The sequence below is a fragment of the Trachemys scripta genome, chromosome 2 (genome assembly GCF_013100865.1).
Source record: "Trachemys scripta elegans isolate TJP31775 chromosome 2, CAS_Tse_1.0, whole genome shotgun sequence".
NCBI classification, from domain to species: domain Eukaryota; kingdom Metazoa; phylum Chordata; order Testudines; family Emydidae; genus Trachemys; species Trachemys scripta.
In genome coordinates this window covers 130,973,973-130,993,914 of record NC_048299.1, presented here as the reverse complement: position 1 = coordinate 130,993,914, position 19,942 = coordinate 130,973,973, and the positions used below count along the sequence as shown (strand labels likewise).

General features: G+C 43.8%; 1 long non-coding RNA gene across 1 annotated transcript in view; it reads right to left on the bottom strand.

Moving 5' to 3' along the window:
* LOC117872790 overlaps positions 1–19,681 on the bottom strand; it is a 94,120-nt gene extending 74,439 nt beyond the window's left edge. The window contains exon 1 of the long non-coding RNA XR_004644605.1: positions 19,550–19,681. This is a non-coding gene — a long non-coding RNA (uncharacterized LOC117872790). The remainder of the gene's footprint in view (positions 1–19,549) is intronic.
* Between the last annotated feature and the right edge of the window lie 261 nt (positions 19,682–19,942).

Below are 19,942 nucleotides of genomic sequence, written 5' to 3'. Positions count from 1 at the left end.
TCCTCAGATCATCCTAGTAGCACTTCTCTGCACCTATTCCAGTTTGAATTAATCTTTCTTCAACATGGGAGACCAGAATTGCACACAATACTCCAGATGAGGTTGTGACAGGGTCCCCTGGGGTGCCACCTGAAATTGCAGTACCACTGAGCCCCATGACCCACAAGCCTGGACTCCCTCTCACACTGTACTGCTGTGATAAGCTACAAAGCACTCCAGCCTGCACTTTCTCCAGCATTCATACAGGTGGGGACACACCCAGCTACTGTTACCTGCAGACTCTCTGACCAGCCCCTGCATCAGAAGGCTACAGCCAAGGCAACTCCCAGCTCTCCAGGCACGCATGCCCTCTGGAGTATAAACCCCAAACTATACCATCTTGCACTGCATAGGGAACTGTACAGCATAAACTCATAAAGTTCACCCCCTCCCTTGATGTGGAGAGGAATATGCAACAGCCTTTGCCCCTTGAGCTAAGATTTCCATACACTTCACTCCAATTCACTGGTTTAGATAAAGCAAAAACAAGTTTATTAACTATAAAAGTTAGATTTGAAGTGATTATAAGGGATCACAAACAGATCAAAGCAGATTATCTAGCAAATAAACAAAAAATGCTAACTAGGCTTAATATACTAGATTGATAATTCATATCCAATCTGATTCTCACCCTAAGACAAGTTAGTAATATCTTTACAGCTTGGAATCCCCAGGTGTTTCATACACAGGCTAGTAATCTCTTTAGCTGGGGCCAGCACTTCCCCCAGTTTAGTCTTTGTTCCTCAGGTGTTTCCAGGAGTCTTCTTGTGTGGGGAGTGAAGAACATCAGATGGTGTCACTCCCTCCCTTATATAGCTTTTGACATGGTGGGAACCCTTTGTTTCAAAGCTTGGTTCCCAGACCAGTCTGTGGAAAAATATAGACATCCCAAGATAGTCATCCTCTGATCAACCAGTACACCCAGGACTTTCTCCTCCACTGTCACTTCCAACTGATAAGTCCCCAGCTTATAGCAAAAATTCTCATTGTTAGTCCCTAAATGCATAACCTTGCACTTCAAACTATTAAATATCATCCCAGGTCTATTACTCCAGTTTACAAGGTCATCCAGATCTTCTTGTATGATATTCTGGTCATCCTGGGTATTGGCAATACCTCCCAACTTTGTGTCATCTGCATATTTTATTAGCACACTCCTACTTTTTGTGACAAGGTCAGTAATAAAAGTGTTAAATAAGGTTTGTCCCAAGACTGATCCCTGAGGAACTCCACTAGTAACCTCCCTCTAGCTTGACATTTCACCTTTCAATATGACCTGTTGTAGTCTTCCCTTTAACCAGTTCCTTATCCACCTTTTAGTTCTCATATTAATCCCCATCTTCTCCAATTTAACTAATCATTTCTCATGTGGAACTGTATAAAATGCCTTACTGACATCCAGGTAGATTAGATCTACTGCATTTCCTTTATCTAAAAAAAAAATCATTTATCTTCTCAAGGAAAGATATTACTAACCTCTTGAATGCTACCACCTCTTGAATGCAACAATTGAAACAACAATTGTCGAAAAATCTATAATTACTTTTTATCCATAGGCTACTTACTTTTTGCCATTCACCAAGCTTGGAACAGATCATTTAACTTTAGGAAACATCCTAACAGCCCTTTCTTATCTTAGTCACCTGTTAATCACTCTGTAAACAAAATTCTGATTCCCTGACTCTGGGGTGCAAGCTGGGAGCAGTCTCCTCTCTCCTCTGTAGGTGTTGATTTAGCAGGTCTAGTGAAGACCCGCTAAATCGACGGCAGAGCGATCTCCGATTGACTTCGGTACTCCAGCTCCTCGAGAAGAGTAAGGTAAGTCGACCTGAGAGCATCTCCCGTCAACACAGCACAGTGAAGACACCCAGGTAAGTTGACCTAAGCTACGTAGCTGGAGCAGTGTAACTTAGGTCAACTTACCCAGGTAGTGAAGACAAGCCCTCAGGTTGGCTGCCTGAGGCTTGCAGTTTGGGGGGGCACCGCCCTCCCATGCTCCCCCCCAAACTCCACCTATGGTAAGATGTCTAGGATTCCCAAAATGAATTCTTGCCAACAAGATGGATTTTAAGCCTACATTCTCTAGTTAACACAGACTAATATCTTACAGTTTAAATGATCTAGACTTCAGTTGTTCAGGCTATATTGTGGCAACTGGACATAACATGCCTGTGCAAAGAGGAACAAACTGAGATGAGAACTACTTTGTGGGCATTCACAAACAAATGCATTTTCAAACAAATGCATTTTCAAAACTGCAGTTTTAGAGGCCAAGTTGAGGCCAGCTAATATTTTGTCTTTTTATGTTATGTTAACAGTGGGCCATGTTCTTTGAATACCAGATGCACCCACAGCTGTGAGAGCCAGATTTTCATATGCAAAGTGACAACCAGAACATCTTAGCAAAGTGTTTAACCAAGTAACATAGTTAACACATTGCTTCTGTCTATTGCTTTCACAACAAACTTCATTTCTGATCCAGCCTAGCTTCTGAGTGAAAAAATAGATCAGGGGTAGGCAACCTATGGCACCTGTGCTGAAGGCGGCACGCAAGCTGATTTTCAGTGGCACTCACACTGCCCAGGCCCTGACCAGTGGTCCGGGAGGCTCTTCATATTAATTTAATTTTAAATGAAGCTTCTTAAAGAGTTTTAAAACCTTATTTACTTTACATACAATAATAGTTTAGTTATATATTATAGACTTATAGAAAGAGACCTTCTAAAAATGTTAAAATGTATTACTGACACGCGAAACCTTAAATCAGAGTGAATAAATGAAGACTCGGCACACCACTTCTGAAAGGTTGCTGACCCCTGAAATAGATGAATTGGTTCAAGAAGAGCTCTCTCTGCCTGATGGGTCTTCGAAGTTATAAAGGCTTGACACAGAAATTGCATTTTAAAATATTTGTTTCCTTGAGGACCCTTTGCAATCTACTGCCATAATCAAATATTTCTTGCTCTTCCCCCCCCCCCCCAAAGGAAATGCATAAGAGCATTTTCACACACAATAACTATAATGGTAGGCTGAAGACATTTGTAGAGTCTTGGATCAGATTGATTGATGTGCATTTGTTTCAGAATTATGATGCTTGTTTCAGAAACTAACATAAAAATTATGTTTTGTCCTATTAATACAGCATTCTCACTCTCTGTCTAAAATCTAATTTAGGACTATTAGCTTAAGGAAGCGCTAAGTCCGTACAACAATTTAAATACCTCAGTGTGGAGTTGTGACAGGAATGTTGGTGCGGATACTAGGAACCGTATGGATGCTTGGTGTAAGTGGAGGGAATTGATGGGAATTCTTTGCTATAAGAATATACCAATATTACCTTGGCAAAAGGACTACGTTGGTATATTGTCCTTTTGTTCCAAATGAAAAGACAACTGAAAAAAAATTTAATTCGTTGAAAGCCCACAGTAGGTTCTGCTTTCATTGCAAACAAGTTCTAATCTAGTTGACTGGACTCTATTCATTATGGTCCTTGATACCAGTTGTAAACAGAGACATGAAGAGGTGTAGATGAAATAGCACAATACAAACAAGAAACAGAATGACAGACATCAAGACTTGTGTTTTCACAAGTTAATGCAACAATGTTACTTCCATGCCAGGAAATTATTGCCTGTTGCCATTATTAAACACGGCAGTGAAAACTTCTAGTTATTAGCAATTGGGAAAAACAGGGAAAATTTTCATTCTGAAAGGCCAGTACCCGAGGTGGTGTGGTTCGAGGTTGCAGTTCCATATTTCTGAGTGTGTGGAAGCGTCATGGCCCATCTCTAGAAAGAAACCTACCAAATTTCTTTGGCCTCTTGATTTAAAAAGAAAAATCAAACAAAATAAAAGTCATATTGTGACCTTAAGAACTTTGATACCTACCAACAGAAGGTTCACTGTTTTGTAACAGCAACTCTGAGCAGGCCTGACAAATTCACTACAACTAACATATTGCTTTCATACTATTTATCCATAAATAGCATCTGGTGAGTTATCAGATGAAAGCCAGGATCATGCTGGCCATTAATATCATTATGAAATGTATGTATGGATTATCTTTAAAAAGTTATGTTTATATACTGAAAATGTGTCCTTATAGTTTGTATCCAGGTGTTACTCTCCAGTAGAGGTGAAAGACTGAACATCCCTTTGTCTGGCAAACCATTCACATGTCTACCAAGGCTCATCTGTAGATGTAGGCTTGTAAGCCAAAACAATGGAAGCTCCATTTACATACCAGTCAACAGTAGGATTGGATGTCAATAGGAAGAGAAGAACAAGCCCTGAGGATAAGCCTGGCTGTGTGCAAAGACAATGTGCTTTGGGAAATATAAAAAAAAGCAAAAATCTATTTTGGTATCCATTAATGAGGGAGCAAAAGGAACAGAACTTTTTGCATCCGTGAATGGTGGATCCCAGCCATATGGGCTGGTGATGCTGGGAAAGATTGCTTTAGATAAGAAATTATTTTCAACAAGGATTTTAGCCTGTTAAAGTTAAGAGTCTAATAAGTGTGTTATACTTTTGTTTAGCCAGTTTCCAACATTCTTGCTCACTACTCATTTGAATCTCTGTTCTTCGTTAAACTTATTCTCATTTTTATTATAATTACATCTCAATGATGTGGTACCAAAGTGTGACTGCTCAGTTGAATAAAACAAGCTGATGTGTATACTGTTCTCTTTGGGGGACAGCAAGCTTGGTAATTTCTGAGTGTCCAGTGGTGGGCTGGACACTACGGGGAATGCTATGAAGACTTGGGTGTTGGTGTGCACCTACCACTAGCCTGCACAGAGAGGGAAAGGTCTAGAGACCTAGAAGTAAGCACTTGTGGGGCCAGAAGCTGTTGGTTTCAGGAAGCTGAACCACAGCAGGGACAGACAAGACCACATCACACTAAAGACAAGTAATGGCAAGGTGACTAATAACCTTGGGTATCCCTGGGAGAGCACCACAATACCCTATCATCGTTACCTAGTAATTTGAATTGCCACTCAGTAAGGCAGTACAGGATAATTAATTTGGCCTATATACACATAGGGATAGTTATATTTAAACAAAGTTTTTACCACTATCACCAAAACAGGCGAGGCACATCAGTTATATGTAACCTCTGGCCTTGCCTTACTGGCCATGCAACAGCATCCTGAGCTCACACTGCATCCAATCCTACTCCTGTTGAAAATTAGGCCATAGGTCCCATTGACGACAACAGGAGCAGGTTTATGCCCTCCCTTGCTTTTATTAATGACCACGGACCATCGGCTGGTTTCACGATCCCATCCAGTGCCACTGTCACACGTAGGGTCACCAACTGTTCAAAGTTCGATGCCAGGATTTTTGTCAGAGTAGAAAGGGGATGGTTTAAATAGGAATGGGATAACAGGGTTTTAGGAACTGGCATGGGGGGATGATAGCCATCATTCTCCTACTGTATCTCTTTCTCTCTCAGTCGTTTCTGGTTTCCTGAGGCAAGTGTGCCAGAGGAGCAAAAACTAAAAATAGCTGCTTCCCCATCCTATACATGCACCCATGAAGCAGCAGCCATTTGACAGGCTTTGCTGGGAAGCTCCAAAGAAAAGGATTAGTGCTGTTGGCAAACCCTGCAGCCCAAGAGAGCTGGCGGAGGAGAGGAGGGGATCGGTCCTTGCCTCCATCATACCATCAAGTACTACCAGACAAGTGCAAGGATGAGTGCATCCTTTCCATTGGGATAGCATTGCATGCAGCACATATTACTTTCTTAAGATCTTTAAGACTGCCATAGTCACAACATCTGCCTCCTTTGACAAAGTGGGAAATTGTGTAATATTTTTATGAAGCCTATGTGTGCCTCACTTTCCCCTATATTTTGCATGGCTACCCAACTGAGAAGAAAAGATCTAAATATGCTCTCAGGGCAAGTTAAGAGACATAGGTGTGTGTGTGTCACCTACCTGTCAAAAAGTACTGTCTGAGGCTGACCACATATCAGTGGGAAACCCAATCACCAGGACTTTGACATCTAGCAGCCAATGACCCAGAGGGGGGTGGATTACCTCCACCATTCAGCAGGCAAGCTAAGAAAAGACCCCAGCTAGAGAACAAATGATTGGAAGGTGATGGGGGGGGGGGAGGAGAGGATAAACTATTGACTGCTAGAAGAAGCTGGGAGCTCTCTCAGCTGGGAGCTAACTGAGAAGGTCAGAGCCTGAGCATGTGGTTCACTATGGTTTGGCTGGGGCTCGGGGCTAACCAGAAGGGACTCTGCTTTAACTTCGATTTCTCTACACTAACCCAAGGACTTTCAGATTGTGTGTGCCAGGTGACCAATAAATGGTTACCTCAATTTGAAAAGGCTGCCAGCGTCATTGTGACTACTCACAGAGAGCATTGCCCCCTGAAAGGGCACAGTACCAGCCTCCCACATGGCTCTGGCTTTGTTGGATTCACTTCAGGGAACCCTGTATAGGGTCAGCTGATGCCAAAGGCCCGGTCTTGGAGGCCATGTGCCTGCCTGTGGAACTGTGTTTGTCCTTGGAGCCCAGCACAGAAAAAGGGTGACTCCCAGGAGCCTGGTTACAGGCTGGGGCACAGATCTGACCCCGTCACTCTGTGACAGCTCCATAGCACAGAAAACTATTAAGCCCTGAACATTTCTTTTCATTTAAATAATGTAAGGTGATGAGGAAATTTAGATTAAATTATAAACCGCACCATAACACCCTCCAGGGAATGTGGTTTATTGGTAGTAGATGGGAAGAGAAATAATAGGAAGTTTGAGTATTATCAGCTTTTCAGCCAACTTCAGTCTGAGTTTGCCTAACTCTGTTCTTCTTCCATGCTACCCTCTTTCCCTAGACGGCATGTGAATCAAATGCAATTGAGTGCATGTTCTGAGAGGCTTTTTCATTACACTTACAAACCTGATGTTAGTGCCTGCTGGAACAGCAGCACTGGAGGACCATAAACTGCTCATTACTTTCTGGCAGTGAAATCAGTGCTGTGTTTTAGTCTATGCTGGGAGGTGAAAACATACCCAGCACTGTGCTTCATTGACCTGAAGATTCACAGGCCCCATCAGGAACAGAGATTTGTTTTCCTCAAGGGAAATGGTGGGTTATTCTACCCAGAAATACAGAGACCAGGAAATGGGATGGTTATCAGATTATTTCATCTTCTAAATGTAAAATTGAGATATGATCTGCAATATCAAGGTACAAATAATGCACTTTAGACCTCAGTTCACCAAAACATTTGAGTATGCATGTAGTCCCACTGATGTCAATAAGACTTTTCATGTGCTTAAGTAACTTGCATATGCTTAAGTCTTAATGGCAAGGAGTTATTCTCTGAACTATAGATCAAGGGTTGGATTCATGACGGTTTCATCAACTCATAATTATACAGGGTGCAAGTGATTTCAATTACCTTATTGAAAAGAGTGACTGAGAGACTCATTAGTAAGTCTCTACTGTTTGGTAAAGTAGATTTCTGACATTTCAGAAATATATTCAGGGCCAAATAAGCTAAACCTGCAATGTTGCTGTCACTATGGCTTATATACCCAAAACATTACAGTTGACACCCACAGATCCCACTTGTACTCAGTTTGCACATGTGGGTGGGGGTATCCTCCTCCAGGGTCTCTTCATGCTGAATATTCCATTTCATTCCATTATAGTCTCACTATTTTGGCAAAATGCCAACAAGAATTTCCTTATCTAAGGCCTGATCCTGCATGGTGTTGAGTGCCCCCCGCTTCCATTAGAGCTAATGGGAACTAAGCACACTCAGCAATTATTCTTCACAGGTAAAGTCTGGAGGCCCAACTGAGATGGGGGGCCTCATTATGCATAGCACTGTACAAACAGCATTAAGGACAGTTCCTGCCCAAAAGGATAAATAGACGAAACAAAGCGGGGAGGAGGGGACACAAGATACAGAAAGGTGGTGAAGTGACTTGCTCAAGGTTACCCAGTGAGTCAATGGCATATTTGGGAACATAATCAGGTTTCCTTGCAGGATAGGACCCCAGATGTTAGAATTTTTAACACCACTTGGTATGTGAATAACTCCTGTAAAAGAGAGAAAGGGTTAAAAATGAAACCTAAGTTGGCATCCCATTAAGGGGAAAACAATATAGGAATTATAACAATATTAACAGAGAGGTGGAAGGAAAAATACATATTTCTAAATGTGTCATTTATTACCAAACATAAGAAACTTAATATGGTCTCAGCTCCCTGATTCAGTAATATGATAACCCCTGAAAGTGGTAATATAAGAGTTAAACTCTCCAGACACATTCCTCATCCCCCTCCTTTACCTAATATCTAATTTCAAAAACAGATATTCTCTCCCTTGTGCTAGAAAGCAACATGTTCCTCTCCAAACCACATCTTTAAAAACAAGAAATCAGAGCCAAACATTTCTCTTTCTAGGACCCTAGAAATTCCCTTTAATTAAATTCTAGCTCAGGAGACCTCACTAGTATGTCTAGACAACCACTGGCCTTCTAGCTAAACAGATTTCACATAATTGCATCAGGAGACAGTACATGGGCAGTGGAGACTTCATAATTATGTGTTAAAGAGCTTAAAAATAAACTTTTTGCTAGAGACAAAGGTGGCATTGTACGATTCATTTACTACCCAAAACTAGGTTGCATCACAAGTACCACCACAAAATGCTTCATTGTTAATTGCATTCAAGGTACAGAATATCTTTCATGTGGGATCTGTAGACAGATTATTGGAGGCTGAAAAAGGGCACAAAGGCAGAATTTTAAGGATAACAGTGAAACTGTGATTCAAAGGACATGGCACAGGCTGCAGAAAGAAATTCTAGAAATCACTTAGGCTGCCTCAGCATTTAAAGCTTCTGCTCCCAATGAGAAAGTTACACGGCCAGTTGTAACAAGGTAAGGAAAAAAGAAAGAAGGGAGCATGGCAACCAAGGAGCTTAGGGAGTAGAGCTGGTGAACAAATTATCCCCCCACCCCATACCACCCCCCCCAAACTCCTGCAAACAAAAATTAAAATAAAATTGAAATCTTTAAACAAACATTTTCAATTCAATACAAATTCAGGTATTTTCTAAAATACTGAAAACCCCAAACTCAAAAATATGTCAGTTTTCAATCCCCCAAAAAGATATTTTAGTTAAAAACAAAAACAAATCACTAGTTTTCAGTTACCAAAAACTGGAAAAAAAAAAAAAAAAAAGAGAGAGGGGGTTGATTTTTTTCCTGCATTAGGGAGTAAGATGAGAGATGGAGAGTGACTAAGCAGAGCACTCTCTCCCTTTGTCCATTCCAGCATTGGAGACTTTCTGACATGTCCTCCTAGATAATGTTGGTAGCTTAAACGTGGCTAAAAGTGAGCTCCATGTGTTTACTCCTAAGCCATCTCCAATCCTGTTATCCCCTCTACTCTTTTTTCCCTTTTCATCATTCAGGCCTGCAACCTTGGGTCCTTTCTTTGAGAGCTCCCCACTTCACACTACATATCCAAATTGTGACCAAGTGACTCTTCCTCTTAAACCACATATGGAATATCTGACCCTTGGGCTTGTTGTGCTGCCACTTCTAGGCTGCAGCTCCTGTTGCAATGCCACTTCCTCTCCAGGCTGCTCGCCAGGCCCATCCCTGAACAGATCCTCTGAATATGGCCCCAGGACAGCCCTTTGGCCCTCTGGCCATGTGGCCTGCTCCAGCAACCAGGTCTGTTCCTGTTCCTCTGCTGAAGTCTTCTCTGGTGCTGTCCCTGTCCCCTCTGCCTCCAGTCTAAAAATCCTTGCTCAGCAGCCTGACATGCATGACTGTGAGCTCTGAATTTGGGGGCGGGGTGAGGACCCGGTCAAACTCCACATAGTAAGGGCAGGGAGATGGAGACTTGCTGTTATCCTTTACCTGGCCGAAGGCGCCCTCCAGGTTTTTAACGCACTCCCTGCACTGGACTGCTAGCCAGCTGATCCCCACCTCTGCCAGCTTCTAAGACATGCTTCGTACTAGTGCAGAGTTTGGGTACTGTGAATTAGGGACCCCCTCAGTGCCAACTGGTAAAGGGCACATCATAACATAACTCCCATCAGGCCTGACACACTCATTACCCCAACTCACTGTTGTCATAATCTGTATCTAAAAGGCGTCATGTAAGGTGGCACATGCAAACTGATAACATGCTGGTCATTGATATTATTGCATGATGTATGTACAGATGATGAATAAAAATTATAGGTGCTTGCTGGAAATACATTTCGAAAATGTGTTTGGCTGGCACTGCATAAGTCCAGCCGTTCTAGTCAAAGGAATGTTGTTTCACCAACTTGACTGTGCCTCCAGTGTAAAATAAGCAAGGTGAGACCAAAGAGAATGAAAAGCACATTTATATGTAAGGTAAAAAAGCCATCAGTCAGGCAAGTGGGGGAAGATGACCACTTAACAATCTCAATGAAGGATGCAGACTGCACCCCCAGGAAGCCTTCCTGACTCTTGAAACAGGGTCTTGAAACTTTGGGAAGATATAAGTAGAGGCAAAAAGCCATTTTGCTATCTATCAACTAGGAGACAAAGGGGAAGCAGCCCCCTTCAAGCTGATGAAAAGTGGATCCTCTTAGCATAGGAGGCAAAAGTAGCTGGAAACAGACTATAGGTGAGAAATCTGCTTAGGGCAAATCTACACTACAAAATTAATGACAGGTTTCAGAGTAGCAGCCGTGTTAGCCTGTATCCGCAAATGCTGTAATAAATTTGTTAGTCGCTAAGGTGCCACAAGTACTCCTGTTCTTCTTACTACAAAATTAAGTGAACCTGAAGCCTGGTCTACACTACAGAGTTAGGTCGACATAAGATAGCACAAGTCAGCCTAACTCTGTACGCATCTACACTAAAAATGTAGCTTTCGCCAATGTAATTCGCTCACTACACCGACTTAATAACTCCGGACTTTCTCCTTTGGACATATTCTGTGCTATCTGAGTGCTTTGCTGTAGATCAGTGGTCCCCAAACTTTTCACGGTCACACAGCTCCCCCTTGACCCTGTCTGCATTCTCTCCTCCCCCTGGAGGCCAGGAGTGAGGCAGCAGCTCTGGGGGGAGGAAGGGGGCATGGACAGGGTAAGGAGGCTGAAGCTGGGGCCACAGATGGGAGTGGGTCTGGGGCCTGTAGCGGGGCCAGGAATGGAGCCATGGCCAGGGGCCAAGGCTGGGGGCAGGGCTGGAGCTGGGGCTGGTAGCGGAGCCGTGGCTGGGCCACGGTGGAAACCAGCAGCCAGGGCCACAGCCGGGTGCTGAGCCGGCCGAGCCCCAGTTGGGGTCTGAGGCTGGGGGTAGGGCTGTGAGCTGAGGCCATGGCTGAGGGCAAGACTGGAGCAGAGCTGGGGGTGGAGCAGGGCTCGGTGGCACTCTGTCCCTGTCCCACCCCTGAATGTTCCTTCACAGTTTGGGAACCACTGCCATAGATAACAGATTTCATGGTGCGTTTGGGGTGGTTATTGGATCTATGAAGGTGGGTGTGATGATCCATGGGTTTCTTGTACATGGTTGTCTGTAGGGTTCCATTGTTGAAGCTGTTTGTGATCTCCAGGAAGTTGATGCTAGTGTGGGAGTGTTCCAGAGAGAGTTTTATGGACAAGTGGTGGTTGCTGACGTTGTGGTGGAAATCTATGAGGGAGTTTAAGTCGTCTGTCCAGAAGATGAAAATATCATTGATGTATCTCAGGTATATCATTGGTTTTGTGCTGCATTTGTCCAGAAATTCTTCTTCGAGGTGGCCTATGAAGATGTAGGTGTATTGGGGAGCCTGGGCTGGACCAAGTGTTTGCTGTTGAATGTAAAATTGTTATGGATGAGGATGAAATGGATGAGTTTGGAGATGTATTTGGGGTGGATATCTGAGAGTTGTCCATTGTCTTGTAAATATTTGAGGCAGACAGCTATGCTGTCATTGCGAGCCATGGTGGTGTTTAGAAAAGTGACATCCATGGGGGTGAGGATGGTTCTCTGAGGGAGGTTGTAAATATTGTGGCGTTTGTGGAGGAAGTCAGTTGTGCATTTTGCTGTGATGCTGGGGGTTCCTTTCTCAGACTAAAGAAGAGCCCCATGTAAACTTGAAAGCTTGTCTCTCTTACCAAGAGAAGATGGTCCAATAAAAAGATATTGCCTCACCCACCTTGTCTCTCTAATGTCCTGGGATCGACACAGCTACATCTACAGTGCCTACAATCTTTGTCTAAAAGGTCTGATCTATGCAACAGAGTTAGGTTCACAGAAGGCAGCTTACGTCGACAAACTCTGTAACAAAATGAATAACTCGGCTTCTCACTTGCATACCATATGAAAGGCAGCAAACAGCTTCCCTGGGCCATAGGAAATCAACCCCATCCATGGAGGACAGACAGTTTCCCTCAAGGCATACTCATCCTAAAGTAATTTGAAATAATTGCTAAAGTTCTCTTCATTCTCTTCCTATAATACTAACACTAGTGACTGTGACAGGCTTCCACTGCCTGCCTTGTGTTAATCTAGGCAACAGACTCCCATCTCACTATCTAGCAGTTTTTTCAGAATGCACTCAGTTGTTCTATTGTTTCCAGACACATTTAGCATGATTTAAGACACAACAATAACAAAAAAAGAAAAGGGAAATGGGAATACAGCAGAATTGCAGCTGTGGGTAATTCAGTAGCAAATAAGTGCTAATTGACTCAAAAAAGTGTTCTGAGGCTATGCTGATGTGGCAACAAAAATGCTGCTCAGTGCAGTTAAAAATGTGTAGTCATCCATTTTAAATATGAACAAAAGATTAAATGGCATACGAGTCAAAAGTTGGCTGCTAATATTTTGTCATCAGCTAGAACTGAAGAGGTTGTTATTATAAAAGACAAATTCAGTTGTGAAGAACAAGCCAATCCATTCCCTCTTTTTAATGCCCTTAGACACATGACTACAGTATCCAAAACAAATGGCCAAAGATGACTAGCCTCCTTGAATTTCATCCATCAGGCTGCCTTTGAGTGATTTATCCTCTTGCTATGCCAACCCATAGCCACCAATGGAAGTGCAACTATGCTTAGCATGGGCATAATCTGATTTTTTTTTTTTTTTTTTTTTTTGGTGAAGTCAGGCTGTGCCAATGACACAGCTGTTCACTAAAAAAAAAAAAAAAATCTCCTCCTACAAAACATGACAGTTTAGTTTCCTAGATGATGCAAAAACAACAAGGAGTCCAGTGGCACCTTAAAGACTAACAGATTTATTTGGGCATAAGCTTTCTTGGGTAAAATACCTCACTTCTTCAGATGCATGGAGTGAAAGTTACAGATGCAGGCATTATATAATGACACATGGAGAGACAGGAGTACCTCACAAGTGGAGAACCAGTGTTGATAGGGCCAATTCGATCAGGGTGGATGTAGTTCACTCCCAATAATAGATGAGGAGGTGTCAATTCCAGGAGAGGAAAGGCTGCTTCTGTAAAGAGCCAGCCACTCCTAGTCCCTGTTCAAGCCCAGATTAATGGTGTTAAATTTGCAAATGAATTTTAGTTCTGCTGTTTCTCTTTGAAGTCAGTTTCTGAAGTTTTTTTGTTCAAGAATAGTTACTTTTAAATCTGTTATAGAATGTCCAGGGAGATTGAAGTGTTCACCTACCAGCTTTTGTATGTTACCATTCCTGATGTCCGATTTGTGTCCATTTATTCTTTTACGTAGGGACTGTCCGGTTTGGCCAATGTACATGGTAGAGGGGCATTGCTGGAACATGATGGCATATATCACATTAGTAGATGTGCAGGTGAATGAGCCCTTGATGGTGTGGCTGATGTGGCTGGGTCCCCTGATGGTGTCGCTAGAGTAGATATGGGGACAGAATAGGCAATGAGGTTTGCTACAGGGATTAGTTCCTGGGTTGGTGTTTCTGGTGTGGTGTGTACTTGCTGGTGAGTATTTGCTTCAGGTTGTCTGTAAGTGAGGACTGGCCTGCCTCCCAAGGTCTGAGAGAGTGAGGGATCATTTTTCAGGATAGGTTGTAGATCGTTGATAATGTGCCGGAGAGGTTTTAGCTGGGGGCTGAACGTGATGGCCAGTGATGTTCTGTTATTTTCCTTGTTGGGCCTATCCTGGAGTAGATGATTTCTGGGTACCAGTTTTGCTCTGTCAATCTGTTTCCTCACTTCCCCAGGTAGGTATTGTAGTTTTAAGAATGCTTGATAAAGATCTTGTAGGTGTTTGCCTCTGTCTAAGGGATTGGAACAAATTCAGTTGTATCTTAGGGCTTGGCTGTAGACAATGGATCATATGATGTGTCCTGGATGGAAGCTGGAGGCATGTAGGCAAGTATAGCGGACAGTAGGTTTCTGCTATAGGGTGGTGTTTATGTGACCATCTTATTTGCACTGTAGTGTTCGGGAAGTGGATCTCTTGTGTGGACTGGTCCAGGCTGAGGTTGATGGTGGGGTGGAAATTGTTGAAATCCAGGTGGAATTCTTCAAGGTCCTCCTTTCCGTGGGTCCATATGATGAAGATGTCATCAATGTAGTGCAAGTAGAGGAGGGGCACTAGGGGACGAGAGCTGAGGAAGCGTTGTTCTAAGTCAGCCATAAAAATGTTGGCATACTGTGGGGCCATGTGGGTACCCATAGCAGTGCCACTGACTTGAAGGTATAAGTTGTCCCCAAATCTGAAATGGTTGTGGGTGAGGACAAAGTCACAAAGCTCAGCCACCAGGCGTGCTGTGGCCTCATCAGGGATACTGTTCCTGACAGCTTATAGTCCATCCTCATGTGGAATATTGAGGTGAAGTGCTTCTACATCCATGGTGGCCAGGATGGTGTTTTCAGGAAGAACACCAATGCACTGTAGTTTCCTCAGGAAGTCGGTGGTATCTCGAAGATAGCTGGGAGTGCTGGTAGCGTAGGATCTGAGGAGAGAGTCCAAATAGCCAGATAATCCTGCTGTCAGAGTACCAATGCCTGAGATGATGGGGCATCCAGGGTTTCCAGGTTTATGGATCTTGGGTAGCAGATAGAATACCCCTGGTTGGGGCTCTGGAGGTGTCCGTGTAGATTTGTTCCCATGCTGTAGCCGGGAGTTTCTTGAGCAGATGGTGTCATTTCTTTTGGTATTCCTCAGTGGGATCAGAGGATAGTGGCCTGTAGAATGTGGTGTTGGAATGTTGCCTGGAAGCCTCCTGTTCATAATCCGACCTGTTTATTATGACTACAGCACCTCCTTTGTCAGCCCCTTTGATTATAATATCAGAGTTGTTTCTGAGGCTGTGGATGGCATTGCGTTCTGTATGGCTGAGGTTATGGGGCAAGTGATGCTGTTTGTTCACAATTTCAGCCTGTGCACCTCTGCGGAAGCACTCTATGTAGAGGTCTAATCTGTCATTTTGAGGAGGAGTCCACGCAGAGTTCTTCTTCTTGTACATTTGGTAGGAGGGTTTCTGTGGGTCAGTGCACTGTTCAGTGGTGTGTTGAAAATATTCCTTGAGTCGGAGATGACGAAAGTAGGCTTCCAGATCACTGCAGAACTGTATCATGTTTGTGGGGATGGTGAGGCAGAAAGAGAGTCCCCGAGATAGGACAGACTCTTCTGCCGGGCTAAGTGTGTGGTTGACTAAATTAACAATATTGTTAGGTGAGTTGAGGGTACCGCTGTTGTAGCCCCCTGTGGCATATAGGAATGTAGATAGTTTACTGTCCTTTTTCCTCTGTAGAGAAGTGAAGTGTGCGTTGTAAATGGCTTGTCTCATTTTTGTAAAGTCCAGACACCTGGAAGTTTGTGTGGAAGGTTGGTATTGTATGAGAGTCTCCAGTTTTGAGAGCTCATTCTTGATCTTCTCCTGTCTTCTGTACAGAATGCTGATTAGGTGGTTCCTCAGTTTCTTTGAGAGGGTGTGGCACAGTCTCCCACCATAGTCAGTGTAGTATGTCGATTGCAATGGATTTTTTACCTTCAGTCCATTTGATATGATGTCCATCTGTTTGCACTTGGAGAGGAAGATGATGTCTGTCTGTATCTGTGCGAGTTTTTTCTTGAGATTGATGGATTTTTGATGCATATGATGCAGTTTTGTGGTGGTTTTGTTTGGCTGACAAAGTCTAATGGGTTTTAGGTGTGGGCACTGCTTTTTCCCCCATGATTTATTGCTTCTTCTGTCCCGTAATACACACTGTTTCATAAAATTTTTCCTCTTTTTTGAACAGCTCTACCTGATGAGCTCTTTTGCCTGGTCACAGAAGGCATCTACGTGGCTCCAGTGCTCTGGGACACAAAAGTGGGTTCTGCCAATGCTACTGGCAGCACGTGTCTGCACAGATGGCATATCTGAATGGGACATCATGACCTCTTCCTCAGTGAAAGAATTAGTACTGTGCTTGAGGGTGGCATAATGCCTCCAGGCATCAGTGACTCCTCCCCTTTCAGCACCAGTCTACATCTGAAAGCCATAATTTGGTCCTTAGACTGCAACTCACAAAGTTGGACTGTGGTATTTACAAGAGGAGTCAGACTCCACACAACTCAATATAGGGACCTGGTTTTCTGAGGGTGTTAAGCACCTGCATCTCCTGTCCTGAGAATCAATGCTATAAACTCTACTAATTGAATTTTGTGCTCCTCCATATTTTGTATATGTAATGCCATCAGACCCCATTTGGTGGCGGCTGGATCAAACCTGGGACCTCTTGAGTTTAATGCATGAGCTTCTACAGCCTGAGCTAAAAGACATGTCTCTCTTAGGCAAGGCTATAGCAGGCTCATCAACCTGTAGCAGGTTTAGCTGCCACTAGAGGGAGACGGAGTGCTACACCAAGCAGGCATGTGTTACAGATAGCTCTAATCCAGGGGTGGGCAAACTACAGCCTGGGGACCGCATCTGGCCCTCCAGATGTTTTAATCCAGCCCTCGAGCACAGTGCAAAGTGCTTTCACTCCAGCTTCACTATAAAAACTCAAAATGTATGTAGTTATCCTAGAAAGAACCACTATTTTATACTGATCATTACCAAAAACTATTTCACGTTAGAGATTTACTACATTAAACAGTGTTCAAGTTCCAGATATCAAGCCACTGTATGAAATGCTATAGATTTTGGAAACTGCTTCAGTGCCATGACAGGAAACTGTAAATAATAAAATAAAGCAACTCTTTCCAATGAGTCTGCTTTTGCAGTGGTCTCATTTAATTTCTTAGTGCCTATAAGGTCTTTTACCAGAAACTGACATGCATACAGTACAGAATCATGTAAAATATATGCAAACTATAGCAGGAGCAACAACCACCACTACCATTTAGATTGCAAAATTTCTATTTTAAGTCCCTTATTCAAATGTTTACAACTTTGCAAGATATTTGCCTTTTCAAACTCCTCCCACCCTTGAAATGTTCAGTGACCCAGCCATTTTTGAGAGTGGAAAGGCCAAAAAACAAAAACAAAAACCACATTTCCTCATACGGGAAAAATTCTTTTGACTTTTTTAAAACCAGGACTATCGCTGAAATGCCTGAGGTTTGACAGTTGAATTTTGCATGGAAATATTCCTCACTAAAGAGCTATACACATTCTTGTTTTACAGGAAGTTTTTCATTAGAAAAAAGTTATGAGTGTTCTCATAGTAAAACATACTGAGCGTGCATAACATCTCCCCTCACTCTGCCAGCTAGGTTTGTTAAACACACACCTAAGGAATGATGCATGGATTACATGCCTAGTTATAGCTCCTCAGTAAACTGTTAAGTCCCCAGAATGGCTCCAAGCCAGCCAGGACAACTTTGCAAGGCTATGTTAAACGGGATCCACTTTCCTCTTTTTGTTGAGGAGAAAAGTATCAAATCCTTCATCCAGTACCATCCACACAAGTTTACACAGCTGATACTAAATGCATAGGGCTACACCCTGCCAGTGCATGAGCAAGCGTGCAAGGCAGTAGTACATATATGTGTACCATGATGCAGAAGACTGCACTACAGCAGATATGCCTAGTCAGCAGGACCGGACCTGAAAAGCACCCCCAAGAGCTGCTTTCCAGGAGGAGTGGAGTGGAGCCAAAATCCACTGATCAAATATACTGACATCCAAAGCACAGTCATGTTGTTCCTGCAAGAAGGAACAGCAAACAGCACCTCATACCATGGAGAGAGCCCCCGACCGAAAAACATGTGGCAACATGCCTGGAGATATCTCTGGTACAGGGGTGGGCAAACTTTTTGGGCTGAGGGCCACATCTGGAAATAGAAATTGTATAGCTGGCCATGAATGCTCACAAAATTGGGGTTGAGGTGCAGGAGGGGGTGAGGGCTCTGGCTGGGGGTGCGGGCTCAAGGGGGGGCTGGGAATGAGGAGTTTGGGGTGTAGGAGGGTACTCTGGGCTGGGACCGAGAGGTTTGGAGGGCAGGAGGGGGATCAGGGCTGGGGCAGGGGGTTGGGGTGCGGGAAGGAGTGCAGGCTCCAGCTGGGGGTGCGGGCTCTGGGGTGGGGTTGGGGATGAGAGGTTTGGTGTGCAGGAGGGTGTTCCAGGCTGGGACCGAGGGGTTTGGAGGGCGGGAGGAGGATCAGGGCTGGAGCAGGGGGCTGGGGTGCAGGAAGAGGCTCAGGGGCACAGACCCTGGGCGGAGATTACCTCAAGCAGCTCCTGGAAGCAGTGGCATGTCCCTTCTCCGGCTCCTACACAAAGGCACAGCCAGGCAGCTCTGCATGTTGCCCTGTCTGCAGGCACCGCCACTGCAGCTCCCATTGGAGCGCCGGAGGGCGCCATTGGAGCATGTAGGAGCCAGAGTGGGGCCATGCTGCGGCTTCCGGGAGCCACATGGAGCAGTCCCTGACCCCGCTCCCCAGCTGGAGCGCACCAAGCCCCAGACCCTGCTCCCCAGCGGGAGCTCGAGGGCCGGCTTAAAACGGCTGGTGGTCTGGATCTGGCCCATGGCCTGTACTTTGTCCCCCCCGCTCTAGTACCAGACACTTTTCCTAATATAAGTGGCTACATGTCACTGCCCACACTATGCAAAATTGTGGCTCTAAGGCCAGGATTTGACCTATAATGTACTACTTTTAATTTTTGGTACAATAAAAAACAGACTGTGTTCAAAATGAGTGAGATATGAGCTCTGCACCTTTCCCCAGTCCCGCATGAGCTCAATACCAAGAGGAAACTGAAGTGTATGGTGGTTTCACTTGGACAAGAGACTACAATTTATTAACTGTCTTTCACCTAGAAGGTCACAGACTATGGGCCTAATCCCATAACTTTTGCTCACACGAGTAGTTCTTACCCATGCAATTGGTCCCATTGAGTTCAATGGGACAACTAATGTGAATATGGGTTGCATGATCGGGCCCGGAATCTGTTATATAACCTATAAACACTCTTTACATTTGGATTCTTATTTTCCAGATTTTATCATCATTAAACGTTAAGGGACAATCAAGCCCAGCCACAAATCTGCACTGCAAATGCTGAGACAGGGAGAAACGCCAATTGTTTCATGTCTTGGAAAAAGTCTGGCTCAATTTTCTCCTCACCTTTTTGGTCTTCCCTCTTATTTCACCAAGGATTAAAATCCACCCCCTTTTGGAGTGTCTAAGTGATGCATTGATTGATCTTGCACTCTCTCTCGGCACAGGGGTGAATTTCACTCTTAATCCTCCACCCGTAAAAATAGGAAGGAAAAGAAAAATATATTTTGCCTTCAACTTTTAGATTTAAATTGCATGCAATGTTTCAGGTAAGTTAATTGTAATTGCACTTCAAGACAGACTGTATTCAATTTTTATGTTTGGGTATAAATGGAAATGTATCCAAAATAAATCAAAATGTTTACCCACTGTATATGCAAATCATGCTTCCACTCATCACAAAAACCTATCCACAATCCCAGAACAGCTGGATGTTTTTGCTAGTAGAACTACTGAAAC